The sequence below is a fragment of the Pan paniscus genome, chromosome 11, assembly GCF_029289425.2.
Source record: "Pan paniscus chromosome 11, NHGRI_mPanPan1-v2.0_pri, whole genome shotgun sequence".
Lineage (NCBI taxonomy): Eukaryota > Metazoa > Chordata > Mammalia > Primates > Hominidae > Pan > Pan paniscus.
Window position 1 is genome coordinate 23589539 of NC_073260.2, and position 21642 is coordinate 23611180.

The 21642-nt window shown below is 37.6% G+C and overlaps 1 long non-coding RNA gene across 1 annotated transcript in view; it reads left to right on the forward strand.

Moving 5' to 3' along the window:
* Nucleotides 1–19202, forward strand: part of LOC129398740 (uncharacterized) — a 105341-nt gene extending 86139 nt beyond the window's left edge. The window contains exons 3-4 of the long non-coding RNA XR_008626657.1: nt 17029–17129; nt 18708–19202. This is a non-coding gene — a long non-coding RNA (uncharacterized LOC129398740). The remainder of the gene's footprint in view (nt 1–17028; nt 17130–18707) is intronic.
* Nucleotides 19203–21642: the final 2440 nt, after the last annotated feature.

Genomic DNA, 21642 nt, shown 5'->3' on the forward strand with positions numbered 1-21642 from the left:
TTTGACAATCTTTGTGGTCTGTGATATGCCACTGCGATTCACCCAGTGACACTGGGGATGAATGCACAAGCTTCCAGCTTCTTCTCTAGGTTCTCCTACCTTAATCCTTTTCCTTAAGTAGAGGTTTGCCAAGGTCTAATCCTATATTTCTCTTGTGTCTATTCTAATTCTATGATCTATTTCCATTAGAAAATTGTCCCATCTCATCTTTCCAGCTATCAACTTTCTACTGACAAATCTTAAATAAAAGTTTCTAATCTCAGTCTCACCCTCTAATTGGCTCTGTTTTCCCATCAGTCTTCATCATGGATTCCTAACGTTGCTCTGAAGTCTGGATTTGAATTGGAGCCTGAAAAATCTCAACTCATTGTCCTTGCTTCTAAACCTCAGCTCTACAATTTCCTATTTTCTCTCATCAACATTTTTTTTGTTCATGGCTTTTTATTTTTACCTGATTAAGCCCTTCCTATGAATATATAAAAACACAGAAGTGTGAAATATTTCCTAGTTTCAGTTTACATCATTGTAAAGATTGTGGACCGCACGATTTTAGAGGGTGCCATTTATACTGCAATCTTTGTGAATGGTGCCCTCTGGAGTTGTATCTAAAAATGTCTCTGACCTTTTCTTATTTTTTCCATCTTCAGTACCAAACGCAAGCCACTGTACATTGTGGGCACCAAGTAGATGCTGTTGACAGACTAATTTGGCCAAAAGTCAGGACCAAAACTTGTCAGAGAATGTCAAATGCCCATCCTAAATCTTATTCACTGGTTTCTGTGAACCACTTGCCATGTTTCCCATCTCATGTAGTTTGCTCCATTCTGAAAAGAATGTGTTTATATTACGTATTGTCAATTTATCTTTTACTTCCTTGTATAATCCTCCTATCGTGGACGCACAAAGCTCAACAAAGACATGTGAGGCTAAATAGCAGTTATTTCCTGGTGGCTCTGCCCAGAGATTGGTCATGGTGGTTACTCAATCAGAAAATTGGGACATGAATTTTCTCTGCTGAGCACTTAGATAATATATTTACAGTAGTGATTGGCAGAGGGCTCTTAATCAGAATCCCTCAATGAGGAAACTGAGAAACAATCTCCAGGTCCTTTTGCCTAGCCCAGGACTTGGCATTAGGCAAGGACACTCCAAACATATGCTGAATGAGTGAGGTTGGAATTAACCTTCAAAATAGTATAAATGTCCTTGGGTAATTATCCCAAATCTAACGTGATTCGGTTAAAAAGATCTGGCAGGAAGACTAATCAGATAAATTACAATGGATAAGTCCCAACATTTTAAAGGGTTTCCATTTATACCCACATAGATCTTACAAACTTAGATTTGTGTCTTTTCATGACTGAGATTTTATGAATCGATATATGAATCGATACCACAAACATCTCAGAGGACCTGCAATGAAAATGTCATATCTGTTTGAACACTCGTTGTAACCAATTTTTGAGATACTTTGCATATTTATAAAATGTATTCTCAATAAGTGCATATTAACACATTATTAAGATAATGAAAACGGAGAGTATTTCTTTAATTTTTATTCTTTACATCTGTTAGTGTTCTTGGCAAAGATTCTGGCATATGATGGACATTCAATAACTTCAGGAGTTAATGAATGAATCAATGTGGAAAATATGTATTTCTCATTGCCAGTTGGAGCTCTTTGAAGCATTGTTGTAGCCCTCACAGAGCCTAGAATAGCCCTTGAGCCACTGCAGCTTTTCTGGCTATATTTACAAGAAGGGAAGATATGGATATAATGGAAACCTAATAGGTAACAGTTACTGCAATTGAGTATTACATTAAATTAAGCTCTGAGCTTCCTAGAGGTCAAATAAGAAGGAACTGCACAATGGATTAAGTGGACCTTGTCTGCTAAAAACAACATAAAAAAGTGAGTGGACAAGTTTATATGGAGAGATGAAGAAAAGAAGTTCATACCAGAAAGCCTCCAAGATTTCATCTAACAGTAATTTTCTAGGCTATCTCACTCTATGGTTTATAGTATGTCTATATCTATAATAGGGCCAACCTGAAGCAACCTTTTAATTTAGGATATTTCCCTTTATTTTCTACCCTCAGTTTTCTTAGACAGAATAGCCCCACTTCCTTTAGAAACTTCCAGAGTTTTTCAGTGTTGGTTAATCACCTGTCTGCATTTCAGTTATGCTCCCAGACTGGCCCCTCTATCCATCTTTCTTTCCCACTCCAAGTTCCTTCCTTCTTGCTTCCCTTGTTTTTTCTCTGCCTCTCCCTTAATCTTTTTACCAACATTTTTTTTGAGAATGAAATATGTTTAATTTGACTTATGCCAATTTTTCCAAGTTTATTTGAAATGGAAATTTGGTGTTCTTTTTTCTTTTTTTCTTTTTACATAGCATCACATGGAACTAGTCATCTGTGGAAAATTCTTGTGGAGTTGCTTCCTTGGGAAGGTGATTATGGACAGACTTGAGGACAGATAGAGCAAAGCCAGCTCAAAAACATTCAAGGATCTTCACCTGACCGTTCCCAGTGCTTCACCCTTGTTAGTCTTTAAACAAACCATGTCCAGTGACATCCCAATGACCTGAGCCACAGTCCTTGTCTTCATTCTTTTGTCATTGCAACATACTCCTGAAATCGCCACCTTCTACCTAATCGCTTTGCTCCGAGCTCTACTTACCATCTCTTTTCCAGCAGTCATTACATTTAAAAATCTTGTTTCTAAGGCCTGAGTCAGGTACCTCCACTTCATGAAGAATTCCACAGTCATTTTCATTCATCATTCCTCCCATTCCTGCCCAGTGCCCCCAAGGGGAAATAATTTCACCTTTAGCAAGTGATTCAGCAGTATTTATTTCTGTATCTATTTTATTTTTTGAGACAGGGTCTCACTCTGTTGCCCAGACTGGAGTGCAGTGGCACAATCTCAGCTCACTCCAACCTCTGCCTCCCAGGCTGAAGTGATTCTCCTGCCTCAGTCTCTGGAGTGGCTAGAATTACAGGCACACGCCACTACTGCTGAGCTAATTTTTGTGTTTTCAGTAGAGAGGGGTTTCACCATGTTGGTCAGACTGGTCTTGAATTCCTGACCTCAAATGATCCACTCGCCTCAGCCTCCCAAAGTGCTGGGATTACAGGCGTGAGTCACCATGCCTGGCCCTGTATGTATTTTGAATATTTCAGTGATACACATCAGTCTAGCTCCTTATATATAGTTAATTGTAAGTGGAAACTTGTCCAAAAACATGAGTGTTGGGTTGAAATCAATATTTTATATGTACTAGATTGACCAGCCTCTTTGTACCCACCACTGTTCCCTTGTACCCACCACTCAACAATTCCCTTTTTATAATATAAGCAAAGAATAGGATATTAATGCAAACGATGACAATAAACCAGTTTGGAAACTGCCTTAAACCATTTCTCAAGTTGTTTTCTACACATATGTATTCAGTTCATATATAGGTGTTATGCTTTAAAAGTTTAATATATTCTGCTCTTACAGGTTACTTTGCACATGATAGGAACAGCATGTATCATCCATCCATTTTATTTAACAACTGTGTGCTTCCAAAATAAAAAGATAGTTTTTCTTACTGAGTCCTGAGTTTACAGCCTAAAGTTATTATCTGAATATAAATTTATAGGGAGAAGTCTTTTGTGGAGAGTATATATCTACTTTTATTTAAAAATCTTTGCAGATTGAAAATGGCTTTTATAATTTGTAACTTGTGTTATTTGTTTACATTTACTTATTTTTTTCTAACTTTGGGAGGGGGGGTGTTTAAAATGAAGTCCTTAAAAAAACAAGTCTACAAACTGATTCCAACAAAAGGTATTTTGGTGAAAGTCTACTATAAAATTAACTTTGAAAATATCTTAGAGAGAATAAAATTATCTCCTATAAATGGCATAAATATTTCTTTGGGATGCTTAGCTTATGACCCCAGAGAGATTTTAGAACAAGAGGGCACATTTTTCCTAGTTTTAAATAATAATAATAAAATTAGTTCTACTAAGTCTTTATTTTCCATTAGCATAATACTTCAAAGTTTACAAACTGTTCTCATTTGATCTTCCCAGTTAGCCTGAGTGGTTGGCATAAGAATAAAAACAGCTACCATTTACGAGAGGCACTGTTCTTAGAGACTTTCATGTGGGGTGTCATGAATGCTCAAGCAGTCCCATGAGATAAGTATTAGGGTGATGCAAAAGTAATCGCAGTTTTTGCCATTACTTTAAAAATACTATTGCTGTTGTCATTTTGCAGATTGGAAGCATGAGGTACTGCTAGTTTGGGATGAAGCTGAAGTATAAACCCAGGTTGTTTGCTCCATAGTTCATGTTCTTAACCAGTGCACTAGACTCTCTCCTGTGACCACAGCTTGCTTGAAGAAACACTGGCTAAAAGAGATTATATGTCGACCACTAACAAAACAGAGCACCCTTTTGATGAACAAAGCTAAATACCAAAAAGACAAATGAAGAAGAATGAATCTCTAACAATTCAGGGTTTTGGGGGCCTCTTATCCTGACTAAACGGATGTTCCACTATGGACGTAGCTCATCATATTTAAGGCCTTCTCAAAAGAAGGCCTTTCTAAGTGCAGGTATCCTTAGAAAGTCTATCTGTAGACCTATAAACAGGAAAGAAAAGCCTGGAAAACTCAAAGGACATGCCTAAGACCACTATGGTGTATTCCCCACTATACCTTTTCTGTGGCATTCTTTTCCAGGTTCTGACTTTCACCTAAATCTGTGTAGTCATAAGTCCTCATTCTGCCCCTGGATAGACTTCAGCCAGCCATGAGCCTGGTCCAACTCCAAATTTTCTCATCAGAAAAACAAGGAAAGCCAAACCCAGTAGGTTTTTAAGAATAACATAAAAAATTGTAAGATATTGCTGTAAAAACATACACAGAGTAGCACTTTAAATTTTTCCAGAATCATGGTGGTATGCTATGTTCCATAGAAGATTTTCTATCTCAATAAACTATGTATCACATATCTCTATCTCTCTCTCTCTATTGCAACATTTCCTCTTAAACCTTTCACTTACAATCTTTCAGAATTGTACCTCTGCATTTCTAAGCAGAACAGACACTAAAATACAAATTCCCTCCCTATTTTCGAGATGTTTTCAGTCAAGGAATAGAGAAAGCTGCCTGCAAAAGAAATTGGAGGCAGGTTACTAAGAGAATAACTGGAAAAAAACATTGCAAGGTGAAGACAAAGGGGAATGATGAATTCTCATTTAGAAAAATTGGGGAGGGTTTCAAGAAAGAAGTCACACTTATATGGGCATGAGAGACAGAATTTTGGCAGGTTAAGATGAGGACAAAGGATATTTATTCCAAGTGGAGAGACTATGTGAATAAAGGCAGGGTGACGAGAAACATCAGGGAATAAAATCGCAGAGAATAAATATTAATTTAACAGCAAACCCCCACAACACAAGTTTACCTGTGTAACAAACCTGCACTTGTACCCCTGAACTTAAGATAAAAGTTAAAAAGGAACGATACTAAGGGTTTTTGTAGCATCCAGTGAAAAAGAGGTCAGAAGCCAGATCTCAGAAAGCTTTCTATAACAGGTCAAGACATGTGGGCTACTGTTCACAGGTAGGTACTGATGATAGAGCAGATTTGTTTTGTTGGGCAGATCATGCTCGGGTCAGAGCAGGAAAGTTCTACAGGAGGCAGCAGTTCAGCCCGTCCTGGGGCAGGGGGACCAGGTGCATAAGATTGCATGCAAGTCAGTGTGTGCCAACGTTATGACAAAAGCTTGGGAATAAGAGAGATGGTGAATGGCTCTGACTTTCTGGACACTCTGAATGAACAACGATATGATCAGTCTGTTAACTTTGAAAGGAGCTCAAGAAATAGACTCGTGTGTGTGTGCGCGCATGTGTGTGTGCGTGTGTGTGTGTGTGTGTGTGTGTGTATGTGTGAAAGAGAAGGAAATAGCTTGCAATTCATTTTGGTATAAGGACCATTTCATAGGAAATAACCGAATGCATCAGATCATCATCAATTATTCACCACATTCCTGGCAATCTTTCAAAGCATCTTATAGGTTTGTATATTATTTACTCCCTTGCCCTAATGCATTTCTCCTCTGACATCCCTACCTCAACCCTAAAATGAAACAAAATTGTAATCATTTTATAGCACACAAAAAAATAAAGTCCAGGGAAACGTTCCTCATTTCCTGGAGGGCAGTGACTCTCAACTGACCGAAGAAATGGAAAATGATTTTTACCATCTTAGGGAGAAGAAAAACAGCAATTTCCAATTAAGCTGTTTGCTCTCCGTGTTCAGAAAGAGGATTGGACTGGTTTGGACCTGCTCTTTCTATAAAACAGAATTAAAATTGTATGTAGTAGAGGACAGGAAAATGACATGATGCAAAATAATGAGTGACACAGAGATGTAAATATAGTGCCCAACACAGCACCTGGCACAGTGTGGGTTGGTGTTCTGCCATTTTTATTACCCAAAGATTCTGAATATAAATTTTTTGACACTGGGATTCTGAAGAAGTCAGACAGAAAATTCCACTGAATTATACAGGATATCAAGATACTCCGGATTCTGGCAACAGATCTCATATCGTGACCACCTTGTTTCTAACATCACAGACCTAATTGCAGGAATAAAGCTTTCATTTTATTTTTACTTTTTAGTTTGAGAAAACATTAAATTTACGATAAAGTAGAAAAAATAGTATACAATGTTTCTGTTTACCTTTCACCAAGCATTTCCTGATGTTTTATAACCTTGGTATAATTATCAAACTATGAAATGGACATGGGTGCAGTTCTAGTAACTAACCTGCAAACCTGATGTGACGTTTGCCCGTTGTCCCACTGGCGTCCTTTGTCGGACCCAGGATTTAATCCTGGATTACAGGTTACTTTTCAGTGCCCCTTTTCCTCGGTCTTCTCCAAACTGGGGCAGGTCCTCAGACTTTTTTAATTTTTATTTTATAAACTTTTTGTGTATGACTATGACATTTGAAGAATACAGCTCCATTATTTGGTAGAATGTCTACCATCTGCTCTTCCTTCATATTTAAATTTGGATAATGCATTTTTTGGCAAGAATATCATAAAAATTATGCTGTGTTCTTCTTAGTGCATCATATTAGAAGGTAAAGAATGTCCATGTATTTCATGGCTCGCCATATTAAAGTTCACCATTGATTGAAGTGGTTTCTGCTTGGTTTACCAATGTAAAGTTACTATCTTCTCCCATGTATTTAATAAGTACCTTATGGGGAGGTACTTTCTATAAATATGTTTGCATGCAAAAATCTTGTTTCTCATCATACCTTTACCCACTAATTTTAGTTTTCATTGATAAATCTTGCCTGCAACACCTATTTCTGTAGTATTTGCTAAGTGATGAAGTCCATCTATCTTTCTTCATATATAAGTTGGAATTCTGCTGAGGAAAGAGCTTTCACTCTCTCTCATTTACTTATTTATTTATATCAATATAAAACAACACAGGCTGTTTTATTAGTACTTATTTTGTTGCTTATGGTGTCATAAAATTTACCAGTGAAAGCTTCTTCAGGTTAACTGTTACATTCTTTTTACATGCCCCATCATTTTTGGAGTATTCTCTTATTTCTTGGCACCATAAGTAGTCCCAGGCTTATCTTGCATTTCCCTGTACTAGCACTGAAATAATCCAGTACTTAAATGAATTCATTTTTCCTTTTTATTTATTTTAAAAATAGTATTTAGAAACTATTTTGAAACTTTAGGTGTGCTCATTATAATTGCTGTATTACAGTATTATTACTTCTAGGCCCTCTCAGCAGACAAAAATGAAAAAAAAATAAGTATGCACACACACACATCTACACCAATTTAGCCGTATATATACACAAATGTGATTTATGTGTGTGTACATATGAATGTGTGTATATAAATATATACACACATACATATATTAATATATACATATATAATGCATATAATATATACATAAATATATACACACATACATATATTAATTTATTGTAATACCTCTGATTCAAATCCAACATTACACAGTTCATTCTAGCCTTCAACCTTTAATTATGATTCCTTTCTTGAAAAATGAGAAAACTGGCTTTCATTATCCATGATTTGATAGCAAGTTTATTTATTTGCTATCTTAGAATGCATTTAAAGTCATTCCAGGATTACTAACGTTATGGAAAACAAACTTATTAACTAGAGTAAAATTCCGTGTACAGTTATTTTTGTCGTTAGCTTTGCAATTTGTAGTTGAAATCCTGTTTTCCAGTGTTACTTAGGTTAGTCCTTAACTTTCCCACTCCCTTCAGTAAAATGATTTCATCTATTTTTTGTAGAGTTAGTTCATTTGTTAATGTTTGTATTCTGCTTAAAGTTTACCTCCTTCCCAATTCTCCGTTGATTTTGTCTGTCTATTTGATTGGTTGGTATTTATTTATTTGGTATGTGATATACTATCACTCTTTCAAAAGTCAAAGCTTTACAAAGACATATACTTAAGGAGGTACCACTCATCCTTTATTCCTTCCAACCAGTTTCCATTCCCCTATTCTTTCCTACCCACTCTCTGCAGGCAATCCATCTTGTTAGTGTCTGGTTTACCTTCCTGTATTTCTTTTTGAACAAATGTACATATACATGCATATTGATTTATGCCACCTTATTTTTACATGAAAGGTTGCATACTATGATACTGTAAGAGAATGAAGCCTCAATCCCTAATCTTTCCAAGTACTGAATTATTAAAGTTATAAAACTAGAGAATAAGTAAACCATTCTTGAAGCCACATAAACATAAGGTCTTAAGTACAAAAGGCAATAGCATAAAAATATATTAATAGTTACTCAAATTTCAGCCTAAGCCTCCTCTATAAGCACCTACAGCAAGGTTTCTATATGTTATTCAGTGATCCCAAATCCAGAAAAGTTGTAATACTGAGCAAAACTTCCACAAAATCATAGCTATTAACTTGGATATAAATGATACTTTGTAACTTCTAATGCATTTTTTCACTCATTATTTTATTACACACCCCTATCATTCTGTGAGGTAGCAAGAAGTTGTTTTCTCATCTTCATTTTTACATATGGACACACTGGAACTCACTTACTTGCATACTTGTCTGCCATCCCCAACACATGCTGATACTCTGGAAACCATGCATTTTGCCTTATCACTCCTCTAATGCCTAGCAGAGCTACATGCTACTTATGCAGTGGCAAGGAAACATTGATTGGACAAGATTAAATAGTAAATCCAAGACAAATAGCTAGTCAGGGGTGAAGTTAGGAGTCCTTAATTTATTTAGTGATTCAACAAGCATTGAACATTCAATAAGCATTGGACATTTATTTTACACTTGGTACAAGGGACAGAAAGATAAGAAATACGAGGACCATGTTTTCAAGGAATTCACTGTCAGTAAACACAGATGAATAAACATGTGATTAGAATATGATGAGAAGGCTATGATACAGATAAGTGTTATGGTATTCAGAATATATTTATTTATATAAATTTAAGTGGCACAAGTTCAATTTTGCTACAAGGATATACTACACAGTGGTGAAGTCTGGATTTTTATTGTAACCACTACCCAAATAGTGTACATTACACACATTTAGCAAGTATAGCTGTTTGGGATCTTGGAGTAACTGAGAGGGGGAGACCGATAGCTTTTGGTATAAGCACCTTCTTGGTGCCTGGAATATTTCATCCTTCTCTTCTTTCACTGTGTTTCTCCCATAGACACTTTTATAACTCATGCTTAGTCTTTGGGTCGCATTCTCCACTTTTTTTCTTCCATGAAGATGCCCCTATTCTGATTGAATTTGAGAATCTTCATTTGGAGTTTGCTATCACTCTGTGTTTTTCTACATTCAAGAATTTTTTAGAAGGTATAAATGCTGGAGGTAAAAAGTTGTATTAATTGCCACTATCTTGGAACACCACATAGTGGAGAAAACATGGGCCCCGTTATTGAGACTCAGTTTTCCTGGTATGGCAGAATGGAATAGGAATTGGGAGATCAAAGGTCAACTGAATCTGAGCTCTGCTCCTCTTGGCTATGTGATTTTGGACAACTTGTTTAATTTCTTTAAAGTGCTATTTTCCTTTTTCCGAAATGTAAGGATAAAAATGTAAGCTTGTACTTACTTCAAGCTCTATGGTCAGAATTCAATATTAAATATAATAAAAATAAAGTACTTATAAAATATCTAGCATTTAGAAAATACCTGTTAGTTAAGCGTTAACTATTATTATTCTATCCTTTACCAAACTTCTAGACTATAAATCACTCTGTTGTCTCCTCTATCCCAGTGACCCCACAAGATGTAAACCAGCAGGCAGGAAGAGCACTCCAGGAACTGCCCCTTTTGGCCCATGAATCTTTCTACCTGTTGGCCCCCAATGTCACTTCTAGACTGTGGTGTATTGTCTGTCTTCCACCTCTGCCCTGAAAGTCTGATTCCAACGTGCTACTCAGGTCCTCTCAGTTCCAGTGTCTTGGTCATGAGGCCAATAAAAATGTAGACCCTTGGGGATTGGAGCATTCTTTGAATTTTGATAATCAGAGTGTCTATGCCCAAATGAATACTAATGCCAATCCATAGTTCTCAGATTTCTGAACTATCAGAGTGGGAAGGAATCTAAAGAGAAGGATTCATTTTACAGATGGAAAAAGCTGAGGTCATAAATCAAATTAGTAATATGACCAGGATTAGAACTCAATCTGTTCTCCCCAAAGGTTGAATTTTTTCCAATCCATAAATGGGCACATGAAAAGAACAAACCAGATCACTGAACTTACCCTTCTCAGATGCATAAGTCTGAATTATCTTCTAGTACATAGATATGGAAATCCTTGGGAAATCTGAGCCAGTTTTGATTTCTTTTTTGAGATCCATCTCTGAGGATTGAAAAATTAAATGTTTTAGGCATTGGAAATCTGAGTGCTATAGATGGAATTGTGTGCCTTCCCCAGCCCCTCCCACCCTATCAAATGTTGAAGCCCTAACTTTCAGTGTGACTATCTGGGGATAGGGTCTTTAGGAGGTAATTAAGGTTAAATGAGGCCATAGGGTGAAACCCTAATCCAACAAGAAAGTAGCCTCTGAGAAGAGAAACAGATCTTTCTCCCTCTGCTATGGGAAGACATAGTCAGAAGGTATTCATCTGCAAGCCAGGAAGAGAGTTCTTGCCTAAACATGACCATGCTGGCACTCTGATCTTAGACTTCCAGCCTCCAGAACTGTAAGAAAGTAAATTTTCAATGGTTTAAATCTCCCAGTCTATAGTACTGTTTATGACAGCCCAAGCTGACAAATACATCCATTTGCAATGAGGGTACATTTTAAATCTTTAACAAATACAATCTGTAGTTGGCTTCTTAGAACTTGGGGAACAGGGCATTAGTTTGTAAAGTTATTTTTTTTTCCATTAAGTGCTCTACAATTCAACTGGAACTTATATTAGTGAAGACAGTATGATAATGCTAGGTGAGAAGTAGGAGCAGAAAGGAAGAAACTTAGAAAAAAACATAATTTGTGTTCTCCATAAGAAGACCAATATTTGAAATGGCAATTATCAGAACTGGGGAGTCATATGAAGTAATGATGAAGAGCCCCTCTTGTATTCCAGCAGCAAATGGGCATGATTCTCTTCCCTATCGTCCCACCGGTACAAAACTGCTCACAGTGGGACACTGGGATTCCTCGCTCTGGTCTAATTTTAAGTGAATAAAATGATGCGGCACTTTGCCACATCCCTCTGGAAACTATTCCAAAATTGAGCAGATCTCATCTTTCGAAAATGTTCCCTGAGTAATGGAAACATGAGGAAGGGGGATACACTACAGACCCCGGATGCATCTTTCAACCACAGTGGAATGCAATATACCAGACACACTGTTACAGTGGTCAGGATGGACGTGGGAAAGATTTGAAGGATAGAACAGTAAGCTGTGCTGTCATCTTAAATCATTCCCACTGCTAGATGCTCTCAAGGATGAAATCTCACAATGCTAGGCACAGTGGGAAGGGTTTAATCCCCTTTCAATCTATGACATGTAGATATTGCTACATGGAAGCTGCCATCTAGCTAACAGGCTACTTTTCTGATTTTCCTATAGTGTAAAAAATGTAGAGGGGGAGTAGAAGAGACAAATTCACCTTGGAATCTTTCCACCCACCTGTGTAGAACTGTAACCCAGACAATAGGCAGGGCCTTTCTGAATCTTGAGATTTCAATATTTATTTCAGCCTTCAGATTTATACTCAGATCCAAAGCTGATTTCAAGATTTTTGTTAGTTGCTAGGAATTTTTTTGTTCTCAAAATCATCTTTGTCTCCTAACTTCAGCATCTATGTGTTCCCTTTTGTTCCACATCTTAACTCTTTATCCCCAAAAACCTCACTACTCAAGTCTTAGTCTGCAGTGTGCCGAAAATATTTTCAGTTGTCCAGACACTAAAATGTTTTCACTGTCGCTTCTACCTCGTCATCTCAACCTATTTTGATCTTCCTGCCTCTTGTCTCTAATCTCTTCCCCATAAACTGAGCTCCAGCTCTTACTTCCAGAAGGGAAACAAAAATTCATCCTGACTTAATGGAGTCTAGTGAGGGATCATTTTTTGTTGCACAGAAATAATTGTCTTTGGACCTTTCCCTTCACTAAGTCATCCCAAGGGGTTTATTAAGGTATTTTCTATTTTTAAAAATAATTTTATCCTGAAGAGAAATTCTGACATCAGAGCCTGAGATAAGGTAAGCATTTCATTCTGCTGTATTTTCAACTGCTGCTCTACCACTCTGATCTCTATTGAGCAGGATAATCAGGATTACAATTTTTGCACCTATAAAAAGGTTCTGTACCAAGGACAGATCTTCATTGCAAAGCAACCATAGACCATAGGCATTATTCTCCTCTGTCAGGCTACTTAACTGGACTCAGCTAGGTTATTCATTGCTTTGAAGTGAGTTTTCAAAGGTCTCTGTTAAGTGCAAGTATCAGTTAGAAATTCGTTGTGGTGCAATAGAAAGGTATGTCCCTGTGTATTGAGGACAATTGCAATTTGAAATCTATCTCTGCTATATGGCCAAGGATCACTCTCAACTTCCTTTTTTTCTTTTTTAATCTGGAAGGTAGGATTGCATTAATCTGCTCAGTGGGGTTAGTTGGAAATGGAAATATCAAAGAATAGGTGAGTATAAAGAACGTTTGCAAATATTTAATTATATATTGCTAATGTTACTTATTATGACTTGTCAGTCATTTCTACTGTACTATTGTCTTAAATTGAATTTATTAGGCTTCACAGTGAAGATTCTTTAGGACAGATAAGCTTTGTGTGTGTGTCTGTGTGTGTGTGAGAGCTTTTAAATGAAGAGATTTACCATAAGAAATTGACACCTGTAATTTTGGAGGCCGGCAAGTGTCATGGTTTGCAAGTCTGCAGGGTGAGTTCACAACCTGGAGACTCAGGCTGATGTTGAGTTTCAGTCCTAAGGCCAGCAGACTTGAACCCCAGTTTAGGTCTGAGGAGAGGAAAAATGCTGATGTCCCAGTTTGAAGGCCATTAAGCAAGAAAAATCCTCTCTTACCTGGGGGAGGGTCAGCCTTTCTGTTCTACTCAGACCTTCAACTGATTTGGTGAGGCCCATTCACATTAGGGAGGGCCATCTGCTTTACTCAGTTTAGCAATTTAAATGTTAACCTCATCTAAAAGCACTCTTAAGGAAACACCCAGAATATTGTGTGACTAAATATCTGGGCATTGCATGGCCCAATCAAGTTGACACATAAAATTAAGCCATCACAATATCGTAAGAAGTACAGGACATCCAAGGGCAGGGACAGAAAGAGAGGTAGATGGGAGAACCAAACCCACTGGATTGTAAAGTTTCCAGTGATCCTCTAGTATTACGTTAATTTGCTCATTTAAAAGATGAAAACACTAAGTCCAGATAGGCATCTAGGATGTGTTACAGGTAGGTAGGTAGGCGTGAGCCAGACAGAAGAGGGCTCTTCCCCCACGCACTAGAAGTGTCAGGTGCTGGTTTGGCAATTCTCGCATTGCCTCTCTGAGAGTGATGATTTAGCAGCGTCAGGCAGAGGCCATTTCCTGATAGTCCCCACCTGTTAACATGAAAATGGTAAATGAACGCAGAGCCCAGAGAGAAGAAACTTCCTGGGCATGCGTATTAAGAGGAAAATGGCGAAGTATGATCTTCCGGGTACACGCCACCGGAAAAAGGAAAAAAGCCTCGGAGGGGCATGCCAATAACGCCTTTAACACATGGCGCATGCTTACTTCCCAAAGCTAAGGCGGGCTCTGTGCAGGCGGGCAGCCCACCCTAAGGGAAGAATCATGGGAAAGAGGTGAGTTTCCTTTGGGAAAGTCCCAAGATTACAGTTAAACGGGGCACTGACCTTCTCTCTTTAACCTTCATGTGCCTGCGTGGGTCTTTTCCATGCACACCTTCATTTCGTTCCTGTTCTAAGGCATTTTAAAATAAACTTTCATTCCTGCTCTGGAACTTGACTCAGTCGCCCTTTCTGCTTTGTGCGCCTCAGTCGAATTCTTCCTTCTTAGGAGGTAAGAATTGACGTTGCTGCAGACCTGGACGGATACTTCCGCCAGTAACTCGGTGTAACTGCGGTCTTTTCTCCCGTAATAGGTGGAGTCACAAAAGGAGAGGCTGCAGGACCAGACCAGAGTCCCCTGTGCCCTAACGTCTCCTCTCCCCCTTTACCACGTCTATGTCTCTCCTTTCCCAAGGAAAAATTCAAACAGTGCATTAATTTTTCAGAGTAAGGGTTTCTTTTTTGTTCTTATAAGTGGACATTGAAGGGACTTTACATTTGACAATGTAAAGCTTTTAGATTTGAGGTTTCGTGATCTTATTAGAAAAGTTTGAACAACAATTTATACCTTCTCTGTTTCTTATACCTTTGAGAGTGAAGTAAGATCTCTGGGTTAGGAGGCAGACAGAGCAAGTTTGTGTTATCCTGAACAAATGATTGATGGCATGAACGCTCTGGGCTGGGAGACATTAGAAAGGCTTCTTATCCACCTCTCTCCCACAAGGGGTAGTAATGCCAAATAAAATACCTACCAAGTAGCTGTCCCCTTTGAATATCTCCAAAAAGGAGAACTGACACCCACTTTCTGAGAACCTGTTGTACATCAGGCACTTCAACCAGCATTTCAATGTGTTATGAATTTAATTCCAATAACCACTCTGTGGTAATTATGATTATCTATATTTACGTGTGCGAAAATTGACCTTGAGAGAGATGAAATATTTTGGCCAAAGTTCAGGACACATTAGCTGTAGATTTGCTTTCTAGCCTAAGTGTGTGTTTGCCTCTAAAGTCTGTCTACCATGTAGCAGTTAGGAGCACAGATTTTGGTATCACCTGCACCTGAGTTTGGATCCTGAGTCTTCACCTTTTTAACATGATAGCTCTGGCCTTGCAGCCTGTTTCTTCATCTGAAAAAAAGAAGGAAAAATAATACCAAACTCAGAAAGACTTCATGAGGATCGAGTCTGTTTGAATTGCTTTTCATCGCACCTTCTAAATGTAAGTGCTCAGCAAATGATAGGTGTTTTTAATAATACAACTCTCAGTAACTTCATTGGCGCTGCTATCGAGACTATCTGCAGTGATGCGGATAATTTCCTCTGCATCTACAGCCTTCATCCACTTCAGAAACTCATGGTAGGAGCAGCTCTTCTTTCCCTCCTCTCCTCACCCTGTAGCAACATAGACAAAATCCATTATTTACACTGCCTCAAACAGCCTGAGCTTTAGGAAAACAAACAGAATCATTAGAATAGTCAACTAAGTAAGATTTCTGCCACTTCTGTCTTGTGTGGGATAGATGTTCCTTATCAGAGCGAGTGACAGTTACATCCATTCAGTGGGCGAGAAACAGCTTTTTATTCCGTGCATTTCATTAATTCGCTGCCAAGAAGAGAACCCCAGTCAAAGGTAAAAACAATTCTGCCTGTAGCTGTACCTAATTGTCCAGCAGCAGAAAGGAGTGTAATGGAGGTGCCTGTCAGTGTTTGAAAGCAGAGCAGATGTTTTCAATTGCTCCCTTCTTTGTAATTCTACCCTGGAAATAAGAATTTCAAACCTAGAAAATAATAGGAATACATGAACCTCACAAAGGGACATACATGTTAAAAATAAATAAATAAAGATGAACAGCATGGGATAACAGAGTGAACACATTTAAAGCCATTGAATGAGACTATTTGGGAATTATTTTTCCAATCAGATCAGTACCCAGTAAACACAATTGTATCTCTGAATACCTTGTAGTTGAAAAAAATGTCAGGTTTTTGTTTGTTTGTTTGTTTTTTGTTTTTTGTTTTTGTTTTTGTTTTTTTTGAGACAGAGTTTTGCTCTTGTTGCCCAGGCTGGAGTGCAATGGCACGATCTTGGCTCACCACAACCTCCATCTCCTGGGTTCAAGCGATTCTCCTGCCTAAGCCTCCTGAGTAGCTGGGATTACAGGCATGCGCCACTATGCCCAGCTAATTTTGTATTTTTAGTAGAGATGGGGTTTCTCCATGTTGGTCAGGCTAGTCTCGAACTCCCGACCTCAGGTGATCCTCCCACCTCGGCCTCCCAAAGTGCTGGGATTATAGGCGTGAGCCACAGCACCCGGCCTTAAATGTCAGGTTTTTTGAATGTGCTTTTTATAATAGAAAAATAGCAGCATTTCTTTATGATGCCAGGATTCAGCATTGGTCAACACTTGTATGAGAAGCTTTATTATTCTAACAGATTTTGTTTACAAGCAGAAAATATTGGTAAATCTCATATAACATAAGGATGTATCAATAGTTCCATATGCTATGCTTTAATAGAGTTCTGTAAGGTTTCTAAAGATGACTTAAGTCAGCGTCACTGAAAATAAAGAGTCAGAAATAACCTAAAAAATGAGTGATTCCATAGAACAAATATATTCATTTTACAGATGGGGAACTGTGACATGAAGAAGTTAACTTACCTAAGATCAGAGAATGAGTCAAGGACAGAACAGGACCATGTCATCAAATTTAGAGAAACTTGAACTATGTGAGTAAATAATCTTATTTATTTCTTTCTAGTAGAGTTGAGTGCAATAATTTGAAGGGTGATTAAAACAATTTGAATTCCAGTTTTCAAGCTTATCTAGTAAAAGCTCAGTATACCAAAGAAAGAGGGTACTAATTCAAGAATATAATGCCAATTTTTACTTTCTACAGTCTTGCTTTGACATGATAATGAGAAAACAATCAGTCCAAAATGAGTCTTAGAGAGGAATCAGCACCTTTGAAAACAAATGTCTCCAACAGGAAAAAGCATGTTTATACCTGCTTCTTGAAAGGAGATATTCTACAGCCTCATTAAGAGAAAAGCACATTACACAGTAAGGAAGTGGGATTTGAAAATTGCTGTAGGTGATTTACAATATCTCTTTGACATCTTAGAATCCCATTCTTTAGAGGGAACTTAAGTGCTACCTTGAGCCATCCTATCTGTGCAGCGTACCATCCCTGGGCAGCATTCACTGGGCACAAAAGCCCAGCTATATTTTGAAGCCTCCATTGAAATAATACAGCTAGAATTTGACACGTGAGTTTGAACCTATCAACTGATAGAATGTTCTTTCTTATTTTGCCCTTGCTGTCTCTGGAGCTGCATTTCTTAGTCTTTGTTGGGCCTTCAGCAACCTCTAAAAGTAAGCCCTGCTTCGCAACTGCTATTTAGATATTGGAGACCACAATCATGTGCACCCCGTGCCTTCTCGTTTACAAACCACTACCCAGTTCTTTCCACTTGGAAATACTGTACAGTGTTTGGTGCTGTGATGGTTAATTTTACATGTCAATTTGGCTAAGTATAGGGCCCATTTTTTTGGTCTGATGCCAGTCTAGATGTTGCTGTGTTGGTATTTTTTAGATGTGATTAATATTTACATCAGTAGACTTTCAGTGATGCAGATTATCCTCCATGATGTGTGTGTGTGTTTAGAGGGGATGTCTTCCAATCATTTGAAAGCCTTGAGGGCAAAGACTGAAGTTCTTTTTCGGTGGAGAACCTTGCCTGATACAGGTGCTGTGCCTCTATAATGATTTGCAGAATGAAATAGATACCAGCATCACAGATTGAGATAGTGAATTAATGTGATGCAGTAGGGTTTTCAGGAGCCTTTCACAATTGTGGATAAATCACAATATCTTTCAATACTCAGTATGTTGAGATACTTACAGATGTTTGGTGAGGATAAATATATGTGAAGAACATAATACAACACCTTTTCACAGTCTTATTTCTAGCCTGTTGCCCACACTGTAGACAAGCCAGTGTTAGGAATGACATTAGCCTGAGAGATGAAGGGTGTTTCATCTCCCTAGTGACAGCAATGGCCAGATAAACAAGTCCCCACCATGGGTACAGGGATTTAACACTTATAAATGATTTTTGCAAATATTGTATCAAAGGATTCTGATTTCAATCCCATAAACTAGATATTGACCCTATTTTATAAATACAAATGAAGGCCTGGAAATATAAAATGATTTGCTCAAGACTTCTAAACTCATATGTGGTAGAACTCTGAGTCTGATATTATCCCTGCACATCTTTCCATGCCTTTCTCCAAATAAATAGGCAGAAAAGAGATGGGATTCTTCTGTGGCTGTGCTGCTCACTCAAGGGAGTCTGAACCATTTTGACCAGGAAAAGTCAAAAGGAAAGGCCTCTGCCAAGGGCAGACCACACATTGCCCGAAGTCATTGTTCTCCATTCCAGCCCCAAGAACTCTGCGAGATCAATGAAAGCATACATTGAGAAATAAAAGTCATGAGAAAATTTTACAAATTAGCTAGCTTTCATTTCCTGTTGGCTTTTCCAGCACATGCTTGGCACCAGATGAGAGTAATGTGGTAATGCAGTAAAATATCCCTGTGAGACACTATCTGCTTAGAGACAGGAGGCAGTGAGATGCTTTAGCCCTTGATGTCCTAAGGGCCTGTCTGGACATCGTGAGGTTTTCTCAGAAGCCAATGTAATAGACTTTTTGTCATATCAAGTTTGTTTTTTAGGGAATTTCAAGGCATCAACATTATCTATATTTCCACTGCTGGCTCTGATTTGGAAATGCCAGTAAAGTTGGTGTGCTTTATATTTACTTGATCTCTAAAAAAATGTGTGAGCTCAATCTTGTCTTGTCCTAACTGGCATAATTATTCATCACGGATGCGTTTCATGGGATTAGAACCAGTAACAGGAAGTCACAGTGTGCCCTATTTTAACAAAAACAAATGTCTAGGCCCTGAACATGGAAAACAGATTCAACAAGGGAGTTAACCCTCACATTGGAAAATTATTCTCATGATGTAATAGTGACAGCTATGATTTATTGAGCACCTACTATGGGCCAGGTATTTTATTGATGTTATTTATAATGCTCATAACTACTCTGCAAAGCATGTGAAAGAAAATTGATACTTGGTAAAGGAAAGTAACTTGCTGAAGGTCACATATTTAGAAAATATCTAACCCAGGCTGGTTTCTCCAGCAGGTGTTTCTGCTACTACACTGAAGTGTTTGTCTTCAGATCATATATAAAACATGTTAATTATTTATAAGGAAGATATAGATATATATATATATATATACACACACACACACATATATACTAATATGGAGTTTACATTTTAATTATTTGTAAGGAAGATATATATATATACTGATATGGAATATAAATTTTAATTATTTATAAGGAAGACATATACATATATATACTGACATGACATTTAAATGAAATTTCTGACAAAAAGAACTATTTCATTAAAATAAGTATACTTATCTTTTAGTACCTAAAAAGCAGTTACAGTTGTATTAGGTGTTCAATTAATATTTGTGAAATAAAAAATGCATCATTTATTCCAGTTGATCCAAAGGGTTGCATCTATGACCTTTTCTCCTACCACCCCATCAGAAAATTTTGTAAAAAGAAATTCATTAATTTTTTTCAGCAAGCATGCACAGAGAACATATATACACTTGTGGCAGATATAGTTCTAGGCAATGGGACACAGTTATGGGAGAAAACATTCTAGCTTCTAGAGAGGACACAATCTGGGGATAACAGACTTCTAAACTGACAATGTCAAACAATGTGATAAGTCATACAGGTATGTGCATGTAGGGCCTAAGACAGCACAGAGGAAGACTCTATAGACAGCTTTAGACAGAGGTAAAAACCTGGAGTATTCCAGTGCCTGACCAAATGCAACAATCCTTTGTTTTCTCATGTTTTCATACATTCAAATAGGCTTTTCATTATGAGTAATTTTAGGTTTTTATCCTAGAGTTATAGGACCATGAGATTTGAAAAGTGTGTTGGTCACTTTGAAATCAGATGTTTGTTTTTTTTACCATAGGATAGAATGGAAAATTGAAAAGCTTCACTGCTACACAACACTTAGTAACCCTAGATATAAGAGGGTTGTGAATTCAGTTGTATGTTTCATAGGACCTCTTATTGTGTCTAGGGTTTCTAAGTGATGTGTAGCAGTGGAGCTTTTCAATTTCCTATTCTATGGCAAAAAACAAACATCTGATTTTAAAATGACCAACACGCTTTTCAAATCTCATGCAGCAAAAGTGATAAAAGGAACTGAGATCTAGATAATGAGCAAAAAAGTGGATGCTGTAGCTGCCCTAGGAGGGCAGGGTCAAGGTGGGGGAAAATGTTGGGGGCTGTTGTTTGGGGTCTTCATGCTGGAAAAATTGGGGTTCAAGCTCCAGTGGAGTCAGGAGAGGAGAATCTGTGCATGCTCAGGGTGAGGGCTGAGATTTATACTTCTGCATTAAGCCAGAACACTCAAAGATCTACAGCTTCAATTAAAGGTGGAATAAACTCAAACTTGCATTTCTGAGCAACCATATTGTTCACAGCAACCTGTCCCTGTGTGCAGCTTGGAGCCTTGGAGATCATACCCTAGTCTATGGTATGCTGTGTTATCTCCTTTTTATGAGAATATCTCTTATGTGTTCTGCATAATTTTCCATTAAAATAAGCTAATTTCACTTGCCCTTGGCTCTTAAAATATATAATGAAATATTTCATAATATAAAATAGTTTTTCATAAACTTGCCTAAATAAATACACATTAGAAGGATTTGTTCCAATTTACATTTTCTCCAAGTGTTTGTTGCAAAGCCCATTCTTATACTTTTATGCCAACCTCTGGGTAATACACAAAAAAATATTTCAATCTATGCCAATGTAATAGGATAAAAATAACACATCTTGTAAAATGTAAGGCACATGTATTGGTTTCCGTGTGAAGTCAAACACCCATTGACGTGTATTGACTGTGGTTGTTTCACCTGTGAATTATTTTTATATGTTTATATATCAGTTTCCAGTTTTTCAATTCAGCTGCTTTTATTTTTCCTTTTTTGTTGTTGACAGCTAATTATACTTAGTATTTATACAGCATGCATTTCTCTGTTTCAAGCACCATTTTTAATGCTTAAATCACTGTTGTTCATTGAATCCTTACAATAAACCCTATAGGCTAGGTACTATTAT